The sequence below is a fragment of the Agelaius tricolor genome, unplaced genomic scaffold (genome assembly GCF_023055355.1).
Source record: "Agelaius tricolor isolate 1412-34295 unplaced genomic scaffold, bAgeTri1.0.p SCAF_70, whole genome shotgun sequence".
NCBI classification, from domain to species: domain Eukaryota; kingdom Metazoa; phylum Chordata; class Aves; order Passeriformes; family Icteridae; genus Agelaius; species Agelaius tricolor.
Window position 1 is genome coordinate 1566869 of NW_027269330.1, and position 8508 is coordinate 1575376.

An 8508-nucleotide genomic window follows, 5' to 3' on the forward strand; every position below is an offset into this window, starting at 1 on the left:
TAGGGTTAGGGTTAGGGTTAGGGTTAGGGTTAGGGTTAGGGTTAGGGTTAGGGTTAGGGTTAGGGTTAGGGTTAGGGTTAGGGTTAGGGTTAGGGTTAGGGTTAGGGTTAGGGTTAGGGTTAGGGTTAGGGTTAGGGTTAGGGTTAGGGTTAGGGTTAGGGTTAGGGTTAGGGTTAGGGTTAGGGTTAGGGTTAGGGTTAGGGTTAGGGTTAGGGTTAGGGTTAGGGTTAGGGTTAGGGTTAGGGTTAGGGTTAGGGTTAGGGTTAGGGTTAGGGTTAGGGTTAGGGTTAGGGTTAGGGTTAGGGTTAGGGTTAGGGTTAGGGTTAGGGTTAGGGTTAGGGTTAGGGTTAGGGTTAGGGTTAGGGTTAGGGTTAGGGTTAGGGTTAGGGTTAGGGTTAGGGTTAGGGTTAGGGTTAGGGTTAGGGTTAGGGTTAGGGTTAGGGTTAGGGTTAGGGTTAGGGTTAGGGTTAGGGTTAGGGTTAGGGTTAGGGTTAGGGTTAGGGTTAGGGTTAGGGTTAGGGTTAGGGTTAGGGTTAGGGTTAGGGTTAGGGTTAGGGTTAGGGTTAGGGTTAGGGTTAGGGTTAGGGTTAGGGTTAGGGTTAGGGTTAGGGTTAGGGTTAGGGTTAGGGTTAGGGTTAGGGTTAGGGTTAGGGTTAGGGTTAGGGTTAGGGTTAGGGTTAGGGTTAGGGTTAGGGTTAGGGTTAGGGTTAGGGTTAGGGTTAGGGTTAGGGTTAGGGTTAGGGTTAGGGTTAGGGTTAGGGTTAGGGTTAGGGTTAGGGTTAGGGTTAGGGTTAGGGTTAGGGTTAGGGTTAGGGTTAGGGTTAGGGTTAGGGTTAGGGTTAGGGTTAGGGTTAGGGTTAGGGTTAGGGTTAGGGTTAGGGTTAGGGTTAGGGTTAGGGTTAGGGTTAGGGTTAGGGTTAGGGTTAGGGTTAGGGTTAGGGTTAGGGTTAGGGTTAGGGTTAGGGTTAGGGTTAGGGTTAGGGTTAGGGTTAGGGTTAGGGTTAGGGTTAGGGTTAGGGTTAGGGTTAGGGTTAGGGTTAGGGTTAGGGTTAGGGTTAGGGTTAGGGTTAGGGTTAGGGTTAGGGTTAGGGTTAGGGTTAGGGTTAGGGTTAGGGTTAGGGTTAGGGTTAGGGTTAGGGTTAGGGTTAGGGTTAGGGTTAGGGTTAGGGTTAGGGTTAGGGTTAGGGTTAGGGTTAGGGTTAGGGTTAGGGTTAGGGTTAGGGTTAGGGTTAGGGTTAGGGTTAGGGTTAGGGTTAGGGTTAGGGTTAGGGTTAGGGTTAGGGTTAGGGTTAGGGTTAGGGTTAGGGTTAGGGTTAGGGTTAGGGTTAGGGTTAGGGTTAGGGTTAGGGTTAGGGTTAGGGTTAGGGTTAGGGTTAGGGTTAGGGTTAGGGTTAGGGTTAGGGTTAGGGTTAGGGTTAGGGTTAGGGTTAGGGTTAGGGTTAGGGTTAGGGTTAGGGTTAGGGTTAGGGTTAGGGTTAGGGTTAGGGTTAGGGTTAGGGTTAGGGTTAGGGTTAGGGTTAGGGTTAGGGTTAGGGTTAGGGTTAGGGTTAGGGTTAGGGTTAGGGTTAGGGTTAGGGTTAGGGTTAGGGTTAGGGTTAGGGTTAGGGTTAGGGTTAGGGTTAGGGTTAGGGTTAGGGTTAGGGTTAGGGTTAGGGTTAGGGTTAGGGTTAGGGTTAGGGTTAGGGTTAGGGTTAGGGTTAGGGTTAGGGTTAGGGTTAGGGTTAGGGTTAGGGTTAGGGTTAGGGTTAGGGTTAGGGTTAGGGTTAGGGTTAGGGTTAGGGTTAGGGTTAGGGTTAGGGTTAGGGTTAGGGTTAGGGTTAGGGTTAGGGTTAGGGTTAGGGTTAGGGTTAGGGTTAGGGTTAGGGTTAGGGTTAGGGTTAGGGTTAGGGTTAGGGTTAGGGTTAGGGTTAGGGTTAGGGTTAGGGTTAGGGTTAGGGTTAGGGTTAGGGTTAGGGTTAGGGTTAGGGTTAGGGTTAGGGTTAGGGTTAGGGTTAGGGTTAGGGTTAGGGTTAGGGTTAGGGTTAGGGTTAGGGTTAGGGTTAGGGTTAGGGTTAGGGTTAGGGTTAGGGTTAGGGTTAGGGTTAGGGTTAGGGTTAGGGTTAGGGTTAGGGTTAGGGTTAGGGTTAGGGTTAGGGTTAGGGTTAGGGTTAGGGTTAGGGTTAGGGTTAGGGTTAGGGTTAGGGTTAGGGTTAGGGTTAGGGTTAGGGTTAGGGTTAGGGTTAGGGTTAGGGTTAGGGTTAGGGTTAGGGTTAGGGTTAGGGTTAGGGTTAGGGTTAGGGTTAGGGTTAGGGTTAGGGTTAGGGTTAGGGTTAGGGTTAGGGTTAGGGTTAGGGTTAGGGTTAGGGTTAGGGTTAGGGTTAGGGTTAGGGTTAGGGTTAGGGTTAGGGTTAGGGTTAGGGTTAGGGTTAGGGTTAGGGTTAGGGTTAGGGTTAGGGTTAGGGTTAGGGTTAGGGTTAGGGTTAGGGTTAGGGTTAGGGTTAGGGTTAGGGTTAGGGTTAGGGTTAGGGTTAGGGTTAGGGTTAGGGTTAGGGTTAGGGTTAGGGTTAGGGTTAGGGTTAGGGTTAGGGTTAGGGTTAGGGTTAGGGTTAGGGTTAGGGTTAGGGTTAGGGTTAGGGTTAGGGTTAGGGTTAGGGTTAGGGTTAGGGTTAGGGTTAGGGTTAGGGTTAGGGTTAGGGTTAGGGTTAGGGTTAGGGTTAGGGTTAGGGTTAGGGTTAGGGTTAGGGTTAGGGTTAGGGTTAGGGTTAGGGTTAGGGTTAGGGTTAGGGTTAGGGTTAGGGTTAGGGTTAGGGTTAGGGTTAGGGTTAGGGTTAGGGTTAGGGTTAGGGTTAGGGTTAGGGTTAGGGTTAGGGTTAGGGTTAGGGTTAGGGTTAGGGTTAGGGTTAGGGTTAGGGTTAGGGTTAGGGTTAGGGTTAGGGTTAGGGTTAGGGTTAGGGTTAGGGTTAGGGTTAGGGTTAGGGTTAGGGTTAGGGTTAGGGTTAGGGTTAGGGTTAGGGTTAGGGTTAGGGTTAGGGTTAGGGTTAGGGTTAGGGTTAGGGTTAGGGTTAGGGTTAGGGTTAGGGTTAGGGTTAGGGTTAGGGTTAGGGTTAGGGTTAGGGTTAGGGTTAGGGTTAGGGTTAGGGTTAGGGTTAGGGTTAGGGTTAGGGTTAGGGTTAGGGTTAGGGTTAGGGTTAGGGTTAGGGTTAGGGTTAGGGTTAGGGTTAGGGTTAGGGTTAGGGTTAGGGTTAGGGTTAGGGTTAGGGTTAGGGTTAGGGTTAGGGTTAGGGTTAGGGTTAGGGTTAGGGTTAGGGTTAGGGTTAGGGTTAGGGTTAGGGTTAGGGTTAGGGTTAGGGTTAGGGTTAGGGTTAGGGTTAGGGTTAGGGTTAGGGTTAGGGTTAGGGTTAGGGTTAGGGTTAGGGTTAGGGTTAGGGTTAGGGTTAGGGTTAGGGTTAGGGTTAGGGTTAGGGTTAGGGTTAGGGTTAGGGTTAGGGTTAGGGTTAGGGTTAGGGTTAGGGTTAGGGTTAGGGTTAGGGTTAGGGTTAGGGTTAGGGTTAGGGTTAGGGTTAGGGTTAGGGTTAGGGTTAGGGTTAGGGTTAGGGTTAGGGTTAGGGTTAGGGTTAGGGTTAGGGTTAGGGTTAGGGTTAGGGTTAGGGTTAGGGTTAGGGTTAGGGTTAGGGTTAGGGTTAGGGTTAGGGTTAGGGTTAGGGTTAGGGTTAGGGTTAGGGTTAGGGTTAGGGTTAGGGTTAGGGTTAGGGTTAGGGTTAGGGTTAGGGTTAGGGTTAGGGTTAGGGTTAGGGTTAGGGTTAGGGTTAGGGTTAGGGTTAGGGTTAGGGTTAGGGTTAGGGTTAGGGTTAGGGTTAGGGTTAGGGTTAGGGTTAGGGTTAGGGTTAGGGTTAGGGTTAGGGTTAGGGTTAGGGTTAGGGTTAGGGTTAGGGTTAGGGTTAGGGTTAGGGTTAGGGTTAGGGTTAGGGTTAGGGTTAGGGTTAGGGTTAGGGTTAGGGTTAGGGTTAGGGTTAGGGTTAGGGTTAGGGTTAGGGTTAGGGTTAGGGTTAGGGTTAGGGTTAGGGTTAGGGTTAGGGTTAGGGTTAGGGTTAGGGTTAGGGTTAGGGTTAGGGTTAGGGTTAGGGTTAGGGTTAGGGTTAGGGTTAGGGTTAGGGTTAGGGTTAGGGTTAGGGTTAGGGTTAGGGTTAGGGTTAGGGTTAGGGTTAGGGTTAGGGTTAGGGTTAGGGTTAGGGTTAGGGTTAGGGTTAGGGTTAGGGTTAGGGTTAGGGTTAGGGTTAGGGTTAGGGTTAGGGTTAGGGTTAGGGTTAGGGTTAGGGTTAGGGTTAGGGTTAGGGTTAGGGTTAGGGTTAGGGTTAGGGTTAGGGTTAGGGTTAGGGTTAGGGTTAGGGTTAGGGTTAGGGTTAGGGTTAGGGTTAGGGTTAGGGTTAGGGTTAGGGTTAGGGTTAGGGTTAGGGTTAGGGTTAGGGTTAGGGTTAGGGTTAGGGTTAGGGTTAGGGTTAGGGTTAGGGTTAGGGTTAGGGTTAGGGTTAGGGTTAGGGTTAGGGTTAGGGTTAGGGTTAGGGTTAGGGTTAGGGTTAGGGTTAGGGTTAGGGTTAGGGTTAGGGTTAGGGTTAGGGTTAGGGTTAGGGTTAGGGTTAGGGTTAGGGTTAGGGTTAGGGTTAGGGTTAGGGTTAGGGTTAGGGTTAGGGTTAGGGTTAGGGTTAGGGTTAGGGTTAGGGTTAGGGTTAGGGTTAGGGTTAGGGTTAGGGTTAGGGTTAGGGTTAGGGTTAGGGTTAGGGTTAGGGTTAGGGTTAGGGTTAGGGTTAGGGTTAGGGTTAGGGTTAGGGTTAGGGTTAGGGTTAGGGTTAGGGTTAGGGTTAGGGTTAGGGTTAGGGTTAGGGTTAGGGTTAGGGTTAGGGTTAGGGTTAGGGTTAGGGTTAGGGTTAGGGTTAGGGTTAGGGTTAGGGTTAGGGTTAGGGTTAGGGTTAGGGTTAGGGTTAGGGTTAGGGTTAGGGTTAGGGTTAGGGTTAGGGTTAGGGTTAGGGTTAGGGTTAGGGTTAGGGTTAGGGTTAGGGTTAGGGTTAGGGTTAGGGTTAGGGTTAGGGTTAGGGTTAGGGTTAGGGTTAGGGTTAGGGTTAGGGTTAGGGTTAGGGTTAGGGTTAGGGTTAGGGTTAGGGTTAGGGTTAGGGTTAGGGTTAGGGTTAGGGTTAGGGTTAGGGTTAGGGTTAGGGTTAGGGTTAGGGTTAGGGTTAGGGTTAGGGTTAGGGTTAGGGTTAGGGTTAGGGTTAGGGTTAGGGTTAGGGTTAGGGTTAGGGTTAGGGTTAGGGTTAGGGTTAGGGTTAGGGTTAGGGTTAGGGTTAGGGTTAGGGTTAGGGTTAGGGTTAGGGTTAGGGTTAGGGTTAGGGTTAGGGTTAGGGTTAGGGTTAGGGTTAGGGTTAGGGTTAGGGTTAGGGTTAGGGTTAGGGTTAGGGTTAGGGTTAGGGTTAGGGTTAGGGTTAGGGTTAGGGTTAGGGTTAGGGTTAGGGTTAGGGTTAGGGTTAGGGTTAGGGTTAGGGTTAGGGTTAGGGTTAGGGTTAGGGTTAGGGTTAGGGTTAGGGTTAGGGTTAGGGTTAGGGTTAGGGTTAGGGTTAGGGTTAGGGTTAGGGTTAGGGTTAGGGTTAGGGTTAGGGTTAGGGTTAGGGTTAGGGTTAGGGTTAGGGTTAGGGTTAGGGTTAGGGTTAGGGTTAGGGTTAGGGTTAGGGTTAGGGTTAGGGTTAGGGTTAGGGTTAGGGTTAGGGTTAGGGTTAGGGTTAGGGTTAGGGTTAGGGTTAGGGTTAGGGTTAGGGTTAGGGTTAGGGTTAGGGTTAGGGTTAGGGTTAGGGTTAGGGTTAGGGTTAGGGTTAGGGTTAGGGTTAGGGTTAGGGTTAGGGTTAGGGTTAGGGTTAGGGTTAGGGTTAGGGTTAGGGTTAGGGTTAGGGTTAGGGTTAGGGTTAGGGTTAGGGTTAGGGTTAGGGTTAGGGTTAGGGTTAGGGTTAGGGTTAGGGTTAGGGTTAGGGTTAGGGTTAGGGTTAGGGTTAGGGTTAGGGTTAGGGTTAGGGTTAGGGTTAGGGTTAGGGTTAGGGTTAGGGTTAGGGTTAGGGTTAGGGTTAGGGTTAGGGTTAGGGTTAGGGTTAGGGTTAGGGTTAGGGTTAGGGTTAGGGTTAGGGTTAGGGTTAGGGTTAGGGTTAGGGTTAGGGTTAGGGTTAGGGTTAGGGTTAGGGTTAGGGTTAGGGTTAGGGTTAGGGTTAGGGTTAGGGTTAGGGTTAGGGTTAGGGTTAGGGTTAGGGTTAGGGTTAGGGTTAGGGTTAGGGTTAGGGTTAGGGTTAGGGTTAGGGTTAGGGTTAGGGTTAGGGTTAGGGTTAGGGTTAGGGTTAGGGTTAGGGTTAGGGTTAGGGTTAGGGTTAGGGTTAGGGTTAGGGTTAGGGTTAGGGTTAGGGTTAGGGTTAGGGTTAGGGTTAGGGTTAGGGTTAGGGTTAGGGTTAGGGTTAGGGTTAGGGTTAGGGTTAGGGTTAGGGTTAGGGTTAGGGTTAGGGTTAGGGTTAGGGTTAGGGTTAGGGTTAGGGTTAGGGTTAGGGTTAGGGTTAGGGTTAGGGTTAGGGTTAGGGTTAGGGTTAGGGTTAGGGTTAGGGTTAGGGTTAGGGTTAGGGTTAGGGTTAGGGTTAGGGTTAGGGTTAGGGTTAGGGTTAGGGTTAGGGTTAGGGTTAGGGTTAGGGTTAGGGTTAGGGTTAGGGTTAGGGTTAGGGTTAGGGTTAGGGTTAGGGTTAGGGTTAGGGTTAGGGTTAGGGTTAGGGTTAGGGTTAGGGTTAGGGTTAGGGTTAGGGTTAGGGTTAGGGTTAGGGTTAGGGTTAGGGTTAGGGTTAGGGTTAGGGTTAGGGTTAGGGTTAGGGTTAGGGTTAGGGTTAGGGTTAGGGTTAGGGTTAGGGTTAGGGTTAGGGTTAGGGTTAGGGTTAGGGTTAGGGTTAGGGTTAGGGTTAGGGTTAGGGTTAGGGTTAGGGTTAGGGTTAGGGTTAGGGTTAGGGTTAGGGTTAGGGTTAGGGTTAGGGTTAGGGTTAGGGTTAGGGTTAGGGTTAGGGTTAGGGTTAGGGTTAGGGTTAGGGTTAGGGTTAGGGTTAGGGTTAGGGTTAGGGTTAGGGTTAGGGTTAGGGTTAGGGTTAGGGTTAGGGTTAGGGTTAGGGTTAGGGTTAGGGTTAGGGTTAGGGTTAGGGTTAGGGTTAGGGTTAGGGTTAGGGTTAGGGTTAGGGTTAGGGTTAGGGTTAGGGTTAGGGTTAGGGTTAGGGTTAGGGTTAGGGTTAGGGTTAGGGTTAGGGTTAGGGTTAGGGTTAGGGTTAGGGTTAGGGTTAGGGTTAGGGTTAGGGTTAGGGTTAGGGTTAGGGTTAGGGTTAGGGTTAGGGTTAGGGTTAGGGTTAGGGTTAGGGTTAGGGTTAGGGTTAGGGTTAGGGTTAGGGTTAGGGTTAGGGTTAGGGTTAGGGTTAGGGTTAGGGTTAGGGTTAGGGTTAGGGTTAGGGTTAGGGTTAGGGTTAGGGTTAGGGTTAGGGTTAGGGTTAGGGTTAGGGTTAGGGTTAGGGTTAGGGTTAGGGTTAGGGTTAGGGTTAGGGTTAGGGTTAGGGTTAGGGTTAGGGTTAGGGTTAGGGTTAGGGTTAGGGTTAGGGTTAGGGTTAGGGTTAGGGTTAGGGTTAGGGTTAGGGTTAGGGTTAGGGTTAGGGTTAGGGTTAGGGTTAGGGTTAGGGTTAGGGTTAGGGTTAGGGTTAGGGTTAGGGTTAGGGTTAGGGTTAGGGTTAGGGTTAGGGTTAGGGTTAGGGTTAGGGTTAGGGTTAGGGTTAGGGTTAGGGTTAGGGTTAGGGTTAGGGTTAGGGTTAGGGTTAGGGTTAGGGTTAGGGTTAGGGTTAGGGTTAGGGTTAGGGTTAGGGTTAGGGTTAGGGTTAGGGTTAGGGTTAGGGTTAGGGTTAGGGTTAGGGTTAGGGTTAGGGTTAGGGTTAGGGTTAGGGTTAGGGTTAGGGTTAGGGTTAGGGTTAGGGTTAGGGTTAGGGTTAGGGTTAGGGTTAGGGTTAGGGTTAGGGTTAGGGTTAGGGTTAGGGTTAGGGTTAGGGTTAGGGTTAGGGTTAGGGTTAGGGTTAGGGTTAGGGTTAGGGTTAGGGTTAGGGTTAGGGTTAGGGTTAGGGTTAGGGTTAGGGTTAGGGTTAGGGTTAGGGTTAGGGTTAGGGTTAGGGTTAGGGTTAGGGTTAGGGTTAGGGTTAGGGTTAGGGTTAGGGTTAGGGTTAGGGTTAGGGTTAGGGTTAGGGTTAGGGTTAGGGTTAGGGTTAGGGTTAGGGTTAGGGTTAGGGTTAGGGTTAGGGTTAGGGTTAGGGTTAGGGTTAGGGTTAGGGTTAGGGTTAGGGTTAGGGTTAGGGTTAGGGTTAGGGTTAGGGTTAGGGTTAGGGTTAGGGTTAGGGTTAGGGTTAGGGTTAGGGTTAGGGTTAGGGTTAGGGTTAGGGTTAGGGTTAGGGTTAGGGTTAGGGTTAGGGTTAGGGTTAGGGTTAGGGTTAGGGTTAGGGT